Source organism: Drosophila navojoa, chromosome 5, assembly GCF_054131105.1.
Source record: "Drosophila navojoa isolate 15081-1374.11 chromosome 5, UAZ_NAV_1.0, whole genome shotgun sequence".
Lineage (NCBI taxonomy): Eukaryota > Metazoa > Arthropoda > Insecta > Diptera > Drosophilidae > Drosophila > Drosophila navojoa.
In genome coordinates this window covers 5,993,094-6,011,592 of record NC_142893.1, presented here as the reverse complement: position 1 = coordinate 6,011,592, position 18,499 = coordinate 5,993,094, and the positions used below count along the sequence as shown (strand labels likewise).

General features: G+C 40.7%; 1 protein-coding gene across 1 annotated transcript in view; it reads left to right on the top strand.

The window, feature by feature from the left end:
- sbb (scribbler) overlaps positions 1 to 18,499 on the top strand; it is a 110,180-nt gene that overhangs the window by 69,773 nt on the left and 21,908 nt on the right. The gene's annotated exons all lie outside the window — the stretch shown is intronic.

The following is an 18,499-nucleotide window of genomic DNA, read 5'->3' as shown; positions in this document are numbered from 1 at the left end:
ACTTTTTCTCACTCTCCACTTCACTCACAAACACACACACACACACACACTAGCATTCGCAATCAATAGCACTGTTTGCCAACACTGCTGCACATTTATTCACATTATTCACACTGCCTCGATTGAGTCACCCCAATTCAACGTTGCCCAAAAGGCTTTTTAGCTTATTTTCGCCAGTTCGTTTGGCATTTTATGTTTCAGCCTGCCCAAAATGAAAGCAATGCAATCAAAATAATCAGTGTGAGCGAGTCTGACTGACTGCTGAATGCACGCTCGGCGCTGATAAAATGAAACATGAAGTAGATTAGCAATAAATTCTACATAAAATTGAGAGATTTTCGCTGTAAAAGTGTGGAAAGAGGGAGAGTTTTCTATTTTTGTATGGATCAAAGTGGATATACATATACGTATATATAAAGCCATTGCTTACAGTCGTTTACTCCAAAAATTCCCAGCTCTATATAAACACCCTCAACGAATGCTCTCACCAGCTAATATGCTCACCTCATCCCTGGAACGAGCGAGCGTAATTACAAACAGCCCGAAATGCTAAATGTTTTGATGTCAGCTCTTAAGTGTGGGCGTATGGGCGTGCCTTGCGTGGGCGTGGGAGTGGCCTGGCCTGGGCAGCTTTTGGAAAATGTTGATGCACTCAAATTATGCAGTTGCTAAGTGAATTTAATGCCACATTCATGCGCCCCATCATTTGCATTGCTCGCTCGCCTCATGGCATTGGCATTCCAATAAAATGCAAATAATTCATTTGTAAATCAAATTTATACATAAATTTTATATATATATATATACAGCATCTATACTATATCAGATATATATATATATATATATATATCATTTGCCAATTGCAATTTATTAACAATTGTTTCTCTCTCTTTCTCTCTCTTGCAGGTTCGTATTTAATTGGATCAAAACTGTGCACTCTCTATAGGCTGGCCACGTTTCCCAGTAAATATGATTAATTTTGAAATGAATTATGCATCGTGGCACAAATTTAATGACATGAAATTTGCGTGCAATATATAAATATCTCTAGTGAGTGCGAGCGAGAAATGCAACATTTAGCTGGCTGTTGATTTTGTGGCTTTATGGCTAATGAGGTAGAGCCCAGCTCATGGCAAGCAGATTAAACAATACTGCATAGAAAGGCCAAACATAATTGATTGCAGCATAATTCAATTGATTGAAATTGTTTATAGAATTGCTCTTGTGTTATTAGACAGACAGAGAGTGCAGGGGAATTAGAATTTCCATATGAATCAGGCGCTTGATATGAAAACTAGTTGAGTCGGAGTTACGTAGGCAATCAAGAGACTTATTAGATATCAGCTGAGGCCGAGTAGAGTCAGCCTTTGCTCTATGTTCAAGAGTGTGAGTGAGTATTAACAGCAATATGAAATGTTAAATGGATGCAAAGTTGATTTTATATATATATGTATGGGTTATCTAGCCAATCAAGAGAATCTAGAGATATAAGCTCTAAGAGGGCTTATATTTATGCTAATTTTAATTGAGAGAAAATGCTATAGATAAAGAGAAAGTAAAAAAAAAAGGAAAAATATAGGCAACTCTGTCTCTCTTTTTCGGTATCCTGTGACAGAGAGATAAAGAACAGAGAAAATCTCACACTCGCTTCATCTATTGCTCTCGCTCTATCTATATCTCTCTCTGACTCTTTTTATCTATCTCGCTTTCGATCTATATCTCTATTTCTCACACTATATCTATATCTCCTTCGCTATATCTATCCCTTGCTCTATATGTATCTCTCTTCATTTCTCCCTCTCCATCTCTCTCTCCCTCTTGTTCTCTTTATCTTTCTTCCTATCTCTTCCTCTCCTCCTCTTCTCTCTCCCTCTCTCTCTCTCTCTATCTATCTATCTATCTCTCTCTATAGTTTCTATCTTTTAATTTATGTCTCATTCTACTTCACCAGATATTCTCTTTTCTACTAATCCCCCTTGCATTCCTCCTTTGCCGTCTCCTCCTCCTCCTTGGTTTCTAATTCACTTCACCCTTAGGAAACTGGGAAACTGTTAAATTGGCTGCATTTCACAATCCACAGCCAATTACTTTCCCATTCTCAATGCCATTTAAATTAACAAAGTAACAGAAAGCAATAAAAAAGCAAAAAACTGAATTGAAGAAGAAGAAAACGAACTTTCACCCAAGCAGCAGCAGCAGCAGCCACTACAACAACAGCAATAGCAATAGCAATAGCAAATGGCAGCAAAGCATTTGGCAAATTGAAATCAAATCGATAACGAATCAAATTGAAATCTCACCACAGGCAACGACTGCGACGACCGCAAACAAATGCCAATAATAAAAAAATAGAAATAAAAATAAAATAATAAAAAAAAAACGTGGTTCAAGATCTATTTTTTTCCTGTTAGCTCTTATGGATGCCAATGCAAGAGAGTTGAACCGTCCAACTGGCGCTGCCCCAGAAATCTTAGCCGCCCCCTCAAGCCGTCTTCAAAGCAATCCGAAAGTGCGCCAAAGTATCTAAGCGATACATAATAACCAAGCAAGTCAAGTCGAGCCACACGAGCAACTACTGTGCTCAGATAAAATATGATTGAATGCATTTGGCTATGGCTATGGCTATGGCTCCAGCCCCGACTCCAACTGGCTGGGGCTGTTGCTGCTGCTGCTGCTGTTGTCTGATTAACATAAATCGTGCTGCTGCTGCTGCTGCGGCTGCCGAGACTATATCTTATTTCGATTTTTGCACGGCATTTGTTGTTGTTTTTATGCAAAAAGCAACAGCGCAGAAAAAAAATTGAATTGAAATGAACAAAACAGCGCGCAGTAAAGTAAAGGAAGAAAAAAAGACAACTGAAAGGCAGGCAGCAGAAGAAAATAAGAAAAAAAGAAAAAAAAAACTAAAATAAAATGCAAACGAAGCAACAGCAGCAGCAGGCAGCAGCAGTTGCTGAGGGGGACAGCAGGCAGCAGCTTAGCAGTGGGCAACACCAAGAGAGAGAGAGAGGAACAGGAGGTGGTGTTGGGCACAGAGTCAGTGGCAGAGCCAGAGCCAGGAGCAACACATCAGCACCGCCTGCTGACTTTTATGTGCAATCGCCTTAACTTTGGCTCTGATGTTGCTGCCGTGGTTGCTGCTGCTGCTGTTGCTGCTGCTGCTGCTGTTGCTGCTGCTGCTGTTGCTGATGAGCATGAGAATGATGTTGCTATCTGGACGAGTGTCTGCGGCTCAGTTGCCTGCACCTCAGCCTTTTTGGCTGACCATCAGCAGCTTCCATTGTTGTTGGCTCGCTTAAAATTCCAAACAGCAAATTGCAACTGCCAACAATTTCGAGGCTATCAGTGGCACAGCATCAGACGTCGGCGCTGCTGGTGGCTGTTGGTGGTTGCCCGACTGGCTGGCTGCCTGACTGCCTTCTTGCTGTTGCTGCTGTCAGTAATTTTATGCAAGATGCTATCGCCCAAGCACACCTCAACACGCCTCAGCATAAAGCTTCAGCTATAGAAAGAGAAAGAAAAAGAGAGAGAGAGGGGGAAGAGAAATGCTTGTAAGCCATTTCACTTGGTATGACAAACAGTCTCAGCAGCAGCAGCAGCAACAGCAACAACACAGCAGCAACAGCCATCGTCGTCGTCGTCTTTTGAATGGAATGAAATGGAATTCAATGCCCAAGTGCATAGAGACTGAGCTGAATTACAGATGTCTTTGGCGCTTCTGGGTATACATAGAGCTGACTCCATATATATATCTATATCTATGTGTGTGTGTGTTTGTATCGTGCTTCCACTACGTGACTATAGAGCCTTTGCGCATTGTATTAAATTGAATTGAAACTTTATTTTAATATGTACATGGCACAGTCTGCAAAAATTATGAAAAACATTTTCTTGACTTTAACCAACACTAGATATGCATTATCTAGTGTATTATGTATGCATTCTAACAATGATAAAGCTGATAAAAATTACTTTTCCATTTATATGAAATCCTAATATATGAAATTACTTTCAACTTAAATCTCCTTTATGATATATTTATGCTCTAAATCACTTTTCACACTTCATCATCTAAATATAAACAAATTGAAAATCCTTTCAAGCCACACACACACACACGCACACACACTTCAAATCTGTTTTAAGCTTTAAGCTAATCCAATTATAAAAAACACCTCAAGCAATATAAAAAGCTTTCAACCAAAAACAAAGTCAAATATTTTGATATCTTGAAACAAGATATTTTTATTGCTGTGTACATGTATACATAAGTGTGTGTGTGTGTGTGTGTGTTTTTTTGTCTCCTTCATATTCAGGAATTCGTGTGCTAAAAGGTCGAAAGATAAATCATATTAAATTGCTGGAAAGTATTAAAAATATTTGCACATTTCAATGGATCGCTCTTTAAATTCCCATCAAACGAGCCGCGCGCGCGGCGCCCAAAACCAAATTTCAAAGAAAAAACCCTCAGAGGTTGTTGTTGCTGTTGCTATTGTTTGCCTGCCAGCAATACTTGTTTAGCCTGTTGTTGTTGTTGTTGCTGTAACAGCTGCTGCTGCTGCTGCTGCTGCATTTATTGCCATTGTATATAACTTTGATGCCTTTCAAGTGCCAATTGTAAACTGAGATACCCGAGCTACCCTCTTCTATCTCAGGCAAACTGAATGCTTATTTAATTTAAGGTGGGAATTTATAAGTGTGTGTGTGTGTGTGTGTGTTTGCATTTCATGCAAATTGAGTTGATAATAAAATAGTAGTTGTTGCTGCTGCTGCTGCCCTTTTGTGCGGCTATTAGTGCTGCTGTTGCTGCTGCTGCTGTTGCTGTTGTTGCTGTTGCTGTTGCTGCTATTCAAGTGTTAATTATTGTCGGCAGCATCAAAAGGTGTTGCTAGCAAATTTGGTACGCCTTTGTGCTTGTCGCTTATGTATTTATTAAATATTTGCGTGATGCGCTGCTAACAAGCCACTGTATGAAGTTTAATCAAAATAAGTCAAGCAACAACAACAACAGCAGCAACAGCAAATGCCACAATAATAGCCAACAAGTTAACAACTGAGGCGTAAAAATGCTGGCAGCTAGTATAATTCACGATTTCCTGCTATAATTGAAAATATATTTCAACGAGCCAACAAGCCAAAGCCGAAGTCAAAGAACAAGTTGCTGCCGTGCAGCAGCAGCAGCAACAGCAACAGCAGCAGCAGCAGCATCAGCAGCACCGAGGCACTGCATTAATTATTCATGAGTTGTCGCGCATTGGCCAGCAGCAGTGACAGGCAGCAGCCACCACAAAAGCAGCAGCAGCAGCAGCAGCAGCAACTACAACAACAGCAGCAACAACAACAGCAGCAACAGCAACAACTCGCCAACTGGCAACATAATTATTCATGCAAGCTTATCGCTAGTAAGGTAGGCAACACCATTTTAACCACAAGCGGATTATAATTATCAGCAGTTGCCATCAGGCGAGTCAAGCGACCAACTACAACACATACAGCAGCAACATGTTGCTGGCAACTGTAAGAGCGGCTACAATTGCAATGCTTCAGTGCTTAGCCTGGCAGTAAAGATAATTATGATGATAATGATAATGATGATGATGATGATGATGATGATGATGTTGATTATAATGGCCAAGGCGCAACAACAAAATATAATTACACACGGCAGCAGCAGCAGCAGCGACAACAACAACAGCGAGACAGACAGCTGTTTTAATTGATGTTGATTGCTATCAGCAACATTTCGCTGCTGCTGCTGCTGCTGTGGTTGCTCTGGCTGCTGCTGTTGCGGTTGCTGTGGCTGCTGCTGTTGCTGTTGTCTCGCACGTTCAGCTCCTCAATTAGAATTCTTTTATTCGTTTGCTTTCGATTGGTTTGTCCTTTCAATACATATACTTTTTTGTTGTTTGTGGCTTTTAACCCCAAGCATAACATAAAATGTTGCATGTCAAAATCGCGTTAAACCTTTTTTCTTTTTTTGTTGCCTTTCAAATTATGCATTACACAAACCGAAAACAAAAAATAATAAAGAAAATGTTGCTTAAATAATAACTAAATCGAAAGCGTTGTCAAGTTGTTTGTTTGGCGTGTTGTTGGCTCAACGCGGCGCCAACAGGCGCACGGCCAAACTTGACACGCCCAGCGCATTAGGCTGCTGAATGTTGCATGCCACGCTGCAATGCCGCAACGAAAATGAACGAAACGAAACGAGAGAGAGAGAAGAAATGTAAGAAATGTGTGCGGAATTGACAACAAGTTTTTGTGGTTGTTTAACATGCACTTAAATGGTTGAAAGAAACAAATTACTGATCTTTTGTAGTGTGCCCAAAGCGTGTGATTAAGTTTACATTGTTGTCATATTTTCAGTAAATTAAATGTCGATTTGCTAAAATATAAATAATATATATTTTGAAATAATTCTTGTTTGCTCAAAAATTCAGTTATTCATGCTTTGCTGCTTCCAATTATGGCTGCCTTTTGCATTCATTCTTTGATTCCCTTCTATTTATAGAAATCTCTTGCCTTCAGCAATCTCACTAATGGCTGCCCTTCCAGGCGATTGCTGTTGCTACTGGAAATTCGCCGAATAGAAAGGAAGCAATTTAAGAGCGAAAAGCTTTTGCGTCAAATTCACACTTGTTGGCAATTCGCCTAAACAGCGTAATGTGCCATAAATCTGTGTAACGGCACTTTTCATAGCTACTTTGAGCAAAATGTGTTCTATATTTGTATTGTATTATTATTATTATTATTTTTCTCATTATTTATGAGCAGCAGCAGCAGTTAATTGAAATGGAAATAAGTTGTTGTTGCTGTTGCCTTAATTGACCAGCAGACGTAGCCACATGCTCGTATTGTTAGAGCTTTTTATAGCAAATTGCATTTGCACGTTTTAAATAATTTGTACAGTGCATAATTGAATATTTGTAGCACGTGCACACAATAAAAGGTTGGATTGCAGCAAGCAACGCGTATATTGTTAGTTAAGCTGTCAGCGCACGAGTGGCAATTAATTCAAAAAGCCAGCCAGAAATGACAGCAAATAAATGCCATAATTTTCATTTTATTCAAATGACAAACGTCGACGCTGACAGTCGAGGCAAGATAAATCATTGCGGCAGTGCGGCTCTACGGCAGCGCTGGGCTTCTGTGTGCTACAATTTGCACAGTTTAAGCTTTTAAATTTTAATTAACATTTGAATTGTGCGACCCTCGAGGCTAAATATTGCCAAGCAACAACAACAGCAACCGCAACGGCAACAACGGCAACGGCAAAGCCAAAGCGCAAAGTGAAAACATGCCACGCTCTCTTCCACTCGCCGCACTTGAAACTCGAAACTCGAAAAACTCTCCACTTCACTCCACTCCACACTCCACACACCACACACTGCACTTAGCCCCTGCAAAGCAGAGCGAACGACAGCAGCAGGAGCAGCCATGTTTGTTTATGGCGCTCATGGCACGCTCAAGCGAGACAGCAATATGTTGCTTATGCGGCTGCTGGCTTTGGGACTCTGCGACTGCGCTGCGCATGCAGAAAATGAAGAAGAAAATACAACAAAAAATTGTAAAAAGCAACAACAACGAGCAGTGGATTAGTTGCTGTTGCTGGTGCTGCTATTGCCTTTTGCTTTTGGCTTTGCCTCGCCTCTTAAATGTTTAAACGATTAAGTCGAATTTTAATTTAGCCGCAAAACATAACACGATTTTATACCCAGGCAAATACACACGCACACATACAGAGGCATGCACAGGCGTATGCCTAGGCACAGTTGCAAACAGCAGTTTGTTGCCGGCGGGCGCGGACTAAACTAACAGAAATGTAAAGCAGGCAATAAAGTGGCAACACGCTGACTTTTGCCATAACTAACCGAAACAGTTGGGGGCGTGCGTTGGGTGCCGTCACTCTCTCAACTTCTCTCTACCCGCCTGTTCGTCCATCCTGTCATCCGACCGCCTCCCGTCTCCATCCAGCGCGTTGGATGAATGAATAAACGAGCTGTGAGCCTTAAGCCGTGGCCAACTGGGCTTGTGACTTGGTCTTTTGGCCTGGCTGGGGCTCATTAATGTTTAAAGTGTTTTATGATATGCATAATTGCTTGTACAGATAATAAAGTTTTGCTGCTCGAGTAAACCAACAGCGCCTCCTGCTTCACTTACTTCGCCAGCGCCTCCTACTCTTCCTCCTTGTTGGCTCGCTCCCCTCATCCGACTCATTCCAGACATCCATTCACTTAATTAAAATGCAAATGGAAATTCTTCAAATAGCTCGCATTCTCGACCAGCTGTGCGAGTGAGAGCGCAAGTACATGGTCAGTGGGCAGAGTAGGCGGACATGATGATGACATGTTGTCTTGCTGCTCCCCCACATTCAATCGCACACGCAAACACAGACACACACACACACATACGATTGCAGGCGGCGCATGCGGAAATTTTGACTCACTGTTATTGTTCTTCCTCTTCTGCTTGCCCATTGTCTTTTGTTGCTGTTTGGAAGCGGCTACCGAGTTTACGACGCGTGAACGGCAACTCATCCGCACAAAAGAGGCGACAAAATACACAAAGGGAGAAGGAGAAAGGAGAAGAGCAGCAGCATTGAGCCTTAACTGGAGGGGAACACACACATACACACATACTTACGCACTCTCACACATACGTTCGCTTAGGTTGATCTTGCGCTCTCTTCCTTTCGCTCTTGCCTCTCTTCTATATTCTACCTTTTATTATTGTCTTGTATTGTGTGTACTGAGGCACATTTCCAGTGAATTTTTCGATGATATCTTTGAATGTTAACATTCACAAAAGCGTAAAGATTGCTGCCCTTGTCCCTGTCTCTCTCGGCCTCTTCTCCTATCACAGCCTGCTGCTGTCTCTCTGTCGGTTTCATTTTCCCCCTCGTCGCATATCGGGCCTTTTTTATAGGCACTTTTAGTGTCGGGCTCGAGTTTGTGTTGCTGTTGTTGTTGTTGTACGGGTCTTTGGACCCTTTTTTTCGGCATCCATGTGTCGTCGTGTTTGCCTGCGCCTCTATAAATATGTATGTATGTGTGTATCGTGTGCGGTGTGTGTGTATGTGTATGTTAAGTGAAATTCTTTTGTGTCGACAAGCGAAAATAAAATTCACACAGTGCGAAACGTGTCCGATATAAAGAAACAAAAAGAAGAGCAGCAGCAAAAAAAAAACTCATTTCTACACAATGGATCTGACTGGAATTGAGCTGGAACCTCCGCATGTTTTGTGATAATGTCGCACTGCTCGCACTCACACACTTAAGCAACTCTCTCGCTCTATACCTGAGCCAATCTGTGCTGTGAGCGGTCATTGAAAAAAAAAAGGTGCAAAGACAGCAACGGCGGCGGCGGCGACAACAACAAAAGCAACGAGCATTAAGTGAGTGAGTGAGAACAGCAACAACACTAACAACAACAACAACAACAACTGTCTACAGAATACACCCAATGACAAGCTGCTCGGCAATTTGACATAATTTATACGTCAAATTACTGCAAATTGATGCTAAATGGCTTCAAATTGAATTGACGGGCGAATAACAGAGCAAAGCAGAGGGAGTGGAAGCGAAATACAAAAACAAAATTGAAACAAAATAAGAGAAAAATATCTATATATACGTATACAAAACAAAGCAACAACAACCACGAAAAAATCGCCAATGTAGCGCCCGCTGACGAGGCGACAACAACAGCAGCAGCAGCAGCAGCAACAGCAACAACAACAACAGCTGCCGCCGTCGCTCGTCGGCGTTTTGTGCACTCAAACGAAAACATTTTCTGTTTTCAGTGGGGCGTCATTGTGGTTGTTGTTGTTGCTGTTGCTGGAAAGGGGGGCAGCTAACGTTGGGGGCGAGCGGACGTGCTGCACTCGAGTGTTGCACACCTTTCGCCTGACTTGACGGAACTTGACTCAACTGAACTCTACTCTGAGCTGGTTAACTGCCTGCCCCAGTCGATTCTGCCTGGTTGCAGAATCCGTTGCAACAACAACATCGAACATACATACATACATACATACGTACATACATATAGGCAACAACCGAACAGCACGGCAAACTTATCTTGACAGCCAACGGAGCGCTGCACCTCAGCACTTTGTAATGATGATTGCGCCCAACGGCAACAACAACTACAACAACAACAATAAGAACAATAGCAACAATGGCTATTGCAACAATTGCCGCACATGAACTTCAATTGCCAAACTAAGAAGAGAAACAAAGCGAACCTCAGTTTATTTATTTCTATCTCAAAAAATGTTAATCAAGATGTGAAACGAGTTTTAGATGTAGTTCGCGGAAGAGTCGGAACTAATATATAAATTGATGAATGTGTAATCAATATCTTGATTTGTATTGTAGCTCCGTTTGAGATTTTGTTTTGCTGAGATTCTCAATCTGTATAGATTCTTAAACTGTATCATAAAATTCTTATTTAACTAACTATTCATTCAGTGATATCTCTGTATATGAGTGTATTAAGTGAGTGTATTAAGTAGAGTGTATAAGAAAATTTACAAAGAGTAAATCTTAATGAATCTGATTTTAGGTTCCTTCATCACTATTATGGGTTGTATGCCCTGCAGCTTAATAACTTTGCTGTCATAAATCTCTGCTTTAGCCAAATTGAATTGCATTTTCTTTAAGCATTCCCTTCAACTTGATTGCAAATTCCACTTAAATTTTCCTTTTCAATACATAAACTAAAACTTTGTTTAATCTGCTAATACCTGATGCTAAATCTTTCTGTTTTCTCTGCTATCTTTGCAGGTATGTCTCTTTTAATGACAGCGATAGTTGTGCAGGAAGTTGGAAAATAGAAAGAGAGAGAGAGAGAGAACGAAATAGACAACTCAATTGTGGTGCTTGGCAGAGGGCAGCCAACTCGTCGCCGCCTTTCACACCTTTTTCTTGTGCACTCACACCCACGCGCACACCCACCGACTGATTCAGCTGCAGCTGACAAAGAGGTAAAAGGAAAATCAATTTTCAGCGCAAAGAAAACAGAAAAGAAAATAGAGATAGAGAGAGAGAGGGAGGGTGGGAAAGCGAGAGCGAGCGAGCGAGTAGGAAAGCAACGAATTGTGGCCATAAAATGCAACTGTCAACGAAAAAGAAGCAAAAAACTTTGCTCGTTGTTGTTTAACAATTTGTTGTTGTTGTTGTTGTTGACGTTGCAACGCGCTGGCAAAATATTGAATTCAATTTAAAGCGCCAGAGGCGTTCATAAATCTTCAACAGCATGTGGCAGAGTAGAAAGGCCCAAAGTGAAAGAGCCAAGCGAAACAGAGAGAGAGAGAGAGAGAGAGAGAGAGAAAGAAAGAAAGGAGGAGAGGTAGTGAGAGAGAGAGGGCTGGCAAGAGTTGAAGATTATGGCCCTGGCTTTTATTTTGCAGGCTTGGCTCATTGGCTTGATTATGGCCAAGGGGCTGCGCGCGGCAAGTGGCCGCAAATTGTGGCCCTTGCCACAGACGTGGCGGCAACAATGCAGCCAAAGGAAAAAGTTGCAACACTTGAAGTGTTTTGCTTTTCGTTTTTTTTTTTTGTGAATGAAAATTAATTTCAATTAAGCGCAAGCTTAAGTGGGCAACAGGTATTAAAAGCATTTCAAGCACTTTAATCGCCTGGGAATCGTAAGCTGATGAAATTTTAGAGCTGAAATTAGACGGAAGGCAATTTGATTATATTTGACTGATATAGTAGCAATAGGTTGCTACTCCCCTCCTCCCACTCTCTCTCACTGAAAGCTTTCGGGCAAATTAATTGCCAATGGCAATTTGGCCAGACAGCGAGAGCTAAAAAGAAGTTGACTTCATGCAAAGCCCATCATAAATTAACGCTGCAAGAAGTAAAAAAAAACTTGTCGCACTTTGATTACTTGCCACCAAAAGTGCTATGTGTGCGTGTGTGTGTGTGTGTCATGCAAATCTTGACTAGTAGCTGCAACCAAATGAACATGGGGCCGGGAAGGAACATACAGACGTTGTGGCAACTCCTCCGTTCCGCTGCCTGCAAACTCGCAAATTGTTCAACTTCATCAGACAGAAGGCAGGAGAAGCCAAGCAAAAACTGTATACCTACATATACGTATGAGTATGAGTATGTGTGTGTGTGTGTGTGTGTGTCTCTGCCTTGCCTGCCTTGGCTCTGCCCTGGCAGTTACTTTACTTCTCTGGCTCATTCTTCTCTATCTTTTGTTGCCCTTTTGCGCTGCAACATAAAAACCAAAAGTATGCTGCAGCCAAAAGGCCCCGAGGACACACAGCAAAAAAAAAAAAAAAAAAAAGGAAAAAAACACAGATAGAGTATAAAGCACTTGAATAACAGCAGCAGCAGCAGGAGCAGCAGCATCAGAGGAGACTCCAGTGAATGGAACAGGCGATGAAAAAAGTGCTCTAGCGGCTGTTTCCATTGAACGCAGCGAGAGATACATAGCTCCGGTCCGGCGTTTAAGATCTCGGATGAAAAATGTGCAAATCACAAAGCTTGGAACGCCGAAATGTTAACTTGGCTCCACAATGTTAGGCAATTAACATTTCTTTAGGTCGACAGCTAAATTGTTGTGTGAAATGTTAATGATGAGCTGTTAAGGTGGAGCTGTTAATGGCTAACAAGTGATATGGAAGGGGCAGCTGTAGAGTTGCGAATGTAGCAGATGTGGGATGTATGTTGATATAACAACTTAGTTGATGTTTAAGCTGATAAACATATGATAAATATACAATTATTTGATAGTGATATAACAATATTTACAATGGATATATACATTTTTAAATTGTTCATCTATTATAAAACTTAAAAAATATAATATATGGGATGTATATCAACAAAGCAATGACTTAACATAGCTTATAAATACAGCTGAATTTTATGATAATCAGTTAACAGTTTTAGAGCATTGCATTGCCAATTCTCTTAGTTTTTCTTGACTTATTTACTCGAAGTTAATGTCATGTAACAATGATTTAACAGTGATGTCTCATATCTTAACAGTTGCCTAACATTAAATATAAATTTTAAATAGCTATATCTGCTATATATATATTATTTACGTCCCTTAACAGCTTCATAACATAGCAAACGAACGTATCAATTGAACTGAGAGCAGCGCTTACTTTTTTAACAGCTGTTTAACATAATATGCCTATGTTTTTCATAAGACATATTATAAATCTTGCATAAGATGTTTATCTTAAAAGATTCCTAAGAAAACATTTTTCTGCTATTGATAGATTCTTTTTTTCTGCCAAAAAGTTATTTAACCCCATCAATAAAATATTCTTGATTATTAGTATTAATTGAGTATGAACATTAGCATTAAAATAAATTGATTAATTGAGGCTGCTTGATTGATTGAGATGATTAGGGTTATTAACAGAATGACAAAATTATAAAATCCAGAAAAAAAGGAAACGAATCGATAATCACACGATTTGGAATTTCAGACATCAATTAAAAATTTGTGTGTGTTTTGGCAAGTCAACACGGATTTATGTCGCTTGAAGTCACATTTGGGGCGTTGAGCCGAAAAAGTCGTGGAAATTTGTGTTAATTGCTGTCAAGTGACAATTAAACGTGCTCTCGACGTCTCTGAATACAGGTAAAAATGACTTGATTGCAATGATTATGCCTGCTGCTGCTGCAGTGGCTGCCGGGGCTTCAGTGGCTGTGGCTGGGTCCGCACTTGATTAATTGACGCCTTGGAATGGCAGAGAGTGCAACGGCATGAGGCATGCCGCATGCAGCATGCGGCATGCAGCACAAACGTCTGACGCTTGATTGACTTGAACGTGGCGCGGCTTTGGCCTCTGTTGTGGCCCATTCGTCGTCGTTGTCGTTGTCGAACCTTTTGCTAGCTCTAGCTAGGAAAAGTTAACAAGTTTTTTCCTTCTTCATTTTATTTGTATATTTTTTTCTTCTTTTGCCGTTCCACTTGACGGCAAACGAACAGCGAATGAAGACGCAAACGCAAACGCGCAAAAGGCAATCGCAATCGCGCCATAGACTAGAGTCGGGAGACCAGCAAGATTGAAGACCCAAGACCCAAAGAGCATGACTCTTGGGCCCAGCTAAATTCAACTGCATACTGTTTTTCATTATACCCATTTGCTGACACATAAAGCGGGTATATTAGTTGCAAGGGGAATGCTTTCAATGTCTAGTCTTTGCTAGAGTATATCATTGCCTTACTAGGGGCTCTCACTCGTTTAGGGCGTGTCAGGGCGGGGCATATAAGCTTTAATAATGGCGTTAGCATACCTCATTTGAAGAATATGTATGCTTATATGGCATATTCTACGTCCAATCTTTAGTTGTGGGCGTGGCAAAAGGGCTACTGAGAAAATATGGAATATTGTCTCTAGTCAAATGTATCAAAATTATATTATTCACAGTTCAATAATAATAAGAGCAATAAATTGTCAATTTAATCACAATAGACAGGCTCTATAGCTAGACAAAACACTCTATACATACGCCCATTGGGGGTGTGGCAAAGCTCTCTATATAGAGAGCTGGAATGGCAAAAGTTTTTCACATGAATAAATCTAAATACATTAATAAACTCCAGAATGGTTAATATTCTTTGCCTGAGCAAGTATTAAGCAGCCGATAATGCTCGTTTGGCTGATTTTCTTATATACATATATTTTCTTAGGTGCTGGCTGTTGATGGCCAGCAATGGCAAGCCGAGGCAAGCCGAGGCAAGGCAAGGCCTTTATCTAGTTGAGTCTATCTAGGCGTAGCTGTCCATACGTCTGTCTCTCTGTCCGTCTGTCTGTCTGTCCCAATTGTCCGGCATGGACAACGGCGTTGACGACGAAGCGTTTGGCTGCTCATATCAGCCATGTCTATCTGTGGCACTCGCTGGCTGTCTCTGTCTCTACCTCGCTAGCTCTCTCGTATATTTGTCCATTGAAGCATGCAATTGATTGCTGCAACAACAACAACAGCAGCAGCAGCAGCAATAACAACAACTGCAACTAGTCAGTGCCTGGCTTCCATCTCTGGTCTCTGGTCTCTGGTCATTTTTTTTTTGTTGCTTTCAGTATTTTCAGTCAGAGTTTGAGTTTGTGCCCGCTGCGCTTTAATTGCCTTTTCATTGCAACCCGTCGACCGTTTGGACATTGGTTTTTGGCCAAACACCCTGCCCCTGCTCCCTGGCCCCTGATCTCTCGAGTCCTCGACTGCAGCCAGACAGACTGATGGCCCGCCAGGCCAGTTGGACTGTGTAATTTGTGGTTGTTGTTCTCAGTTAATGCATTACATGAATTTTAACAAGCTTTGCAGTCGTACAATCTATAGTTCCCTCTGCTCTCCTGCTCTCTCTTTGTCTCTCTCTCTCTCTTTCTCTCTCTGTATTTGTGTTCTCTGCTCGATTGTTTATTTTAGCCGGCATCGTTCTTGTCTGATATGCAAAAGCTCTTTGCGTACGAAATTGAATTTATTTGCAAATATACGCAACAGTGTTGCAAAGTGTCAGCTGCACGGCTGACTGAGCAGTGTTGTTAAAGAGTATATAAGGTTAAAGGCATGTTTGCTAAATCTTTTCTAGCTGTTTATGTAAAGTTCTATGTAAATATATATGTATACACATTTAAAGATATTTTGTAAGAGGGCAATTACATATATTATAGAGCTGATAAAGAATTCAGAAATTCTAATATTACATTGATATCATTTGCTTGTTTAATAATATATATTAGATTTAATTATCTATAATAATTTTAATAATGAGGGCAGTTTGAATACATTTTTATCAATTTTTGAGATTTCTTAGTTTTTTTTTCTCGCCTTGTCATGCTCCCAACATCGGATCAAACTAACTCTATTTAACTAGCGTTACTAGCCGGTCTGACTGAAATTAAAGCTTGCTCTGCCAACTTTATCAGATGGTATAATTATGTTTTTCTGCAATATCGGCCTAATGTTTACATGCTAATAAGAGAGTAATAATAATAGCTCATCGTCTAATAGTTTAGCCGGGCTGTTAAATATAGCTGCTAGCTCTGGGTTGGCTAACCAATTATTAGATGGCACATACTAATAATTAGCGGCACTTCAACAACACTGGCACACACACACACACACACACATAGAGAGGGAGAGTGGCAACACTAATTCGTACTCGACTCGCATAACAAGTTTTGCATTCATATATTTGACACATGCCAACACGTTTGCATTCAGCGCAGCTCGTGTTGCACCTTTAGCTACACCTTTAGCCAACTTGCTTTGCGGTGTTGGCCAAAAACTAATTGGCTGCGTTTTTGGTTAATTAGCGCAGTTTCAACTGCCACCAGGCAACATATCCGTTGCCGTTACTGTTGTTGTTGTTGTTTTTGCTGTTGCCTTTCCCGCTGCCTATCGAAGCGCTCAAATCTCGCGCACACGCGCTTTTATTGCCACTCGAAATTGGCAGGCGATACAACAACAACAACAACAACAAAACAGTTTGTGGTTGGCAGCCGCTGCAGCGGCAACTATTTTGTCTGCATTAAAGCGCTGTAATTATTTTATGCCAGATAACAATTTGATATTGTCAGACGCAGTAAAATGTTCGTTCGTTCGTTCGTTCATGCTGGAAATTCGGGCAATGCAACAGCAACAGCAACAACAACAGCAACTGCCGTAGTCACAGCACATGCGTGTGCATGCAAATTGTCGAAATGGAAACGTTGCACATTAGGCTGAACCAAAATTGGCTTACAGTGTTGAGTAAGACAATAGAGAAATTTAACTTTATGAAACGGAAAATGTTAAAATAAATAGACAAATTTTATGAAATAGTTAGACTTGACTTAATCATTATATGATACCGATCAGCTTGAGTGTTAATTGCGACCAGTGTTGGTTAAGCATTCAAGTGGACAAACAGAATTGATATTTGTATATTATATATTATATATATTATTAAATATAGCTAAATAAAAAACTCCTACAATAGTAAAGAACAGGCAATATATGAATAGTAATAGTCTTTAAAACCAGTGCTGGAAAGGGACGCCAATAAAGGTAATTTCCTTTGAGCAGAACTACAAAGAAAGCCGCATTTAACCATTCCATAATGCATAACACCTTGTTAGGGCTAACTTACATTAATATAGCTAAAAGCGAAAAAGCCAGTGTTGATAACGAATGCTGGAAAATATCGTGTATATTTAAACAATACTAAAAAGTTAAACTGAGCTAGTAATTTATTGCCATCAAATAAAAACTGGTGATGTGAATCACTCTAAGCCAGTGTTGATAATTGTTATGCAGCAAAAAAGTTAGAGTTAATCTTAAGCAGAGCTAAACTAGTTAATCCAAACCATTCAACTGCAGTTACTCTGCAAACTGCATTCATAAATGTCTCAAACTGTTGAGTTCGCTGCGATTTCAGCTCATTAAAACTAAACTAATTCAAATGCCAAACGTTTGCTTTTGGCTGGCTTTGTTGTTTGTTCGTTTGGTTTTTGGGTCCACTCTAATGGCAGTGCAACGGCATTTTCCATGCACACTCATATGAATAACAGACGCGAAACGCTGTGCCGACTGCCAATGCGGCTGTCAGCAGCCTGACAAGCCCCAGCGGGCAGCAACACAAGCAGCGCAGCAGCAACAGCAGCAGCAACAGCAACAGCAACGTGCAACAACAACAACTTGCAACAATATCAACATAGTAGCTCCAACAGCAGCAACTTGGGTCCTCGTCAGCGCTTTAACAATTTGCAATAAATTAGTTAGCAACTGCGCCAAGTTTTCACTTGAAATGCGATTCGAATTGCATTTTGCACGGCGACATTTTTGTTAGACTTTTCATTCGTTTTTCTCTAGCCAGTCAAGCATATACATACATACACATATATAGCTTTACCGTTAGCTTGCTTTTCGCTCGCCTGACAGTTAACACTTTTTGCCACAAGTATTTCGAGCATGTCTTGACAATTTCACACTCGATCTAACGTTGAGTTGTTGCTGTTGTTGTTGCTGCTGTTGTTGTTGTTGTTGCTGTTACAACTGGCAACTGGCAACAGCTGGCGCAAACTAATTTCTCTACCTGCCTGCCACATTCGGCCCTTCAACAGTAAAACTCACCTGGAATGCGGCACAGCAGGCGTTTGGTTACGCCCACATAACATGCAGCTATTGTGCTGAGATCCAGTTAAATCTTTCACAGTTGAACGGAAAATATGCTTAATGAGTCGGGTCTCAGCTCAAGGCTGGGTTTTATCCTTCCCACTGTTTAATCCATTCGGAAAGTGGACTCAATATTAGATTACATCTACCTGACTATTTAATGTGATGAGATTTGCAGTTGAAACTGGGATTTTTTTATGAAAACCTCAAGATAAGTCTATTAGAAGTAGAGATAATACTAGGATCACCCGGATAATGATTATTCTGATGACTATTGAGCTTTGAACTTGAGCTTGAGCTGTGCTACGATTCTATACGTCAGTGCCAACATAATCAACATTTGCCTTTATTCCATATCCATAAAA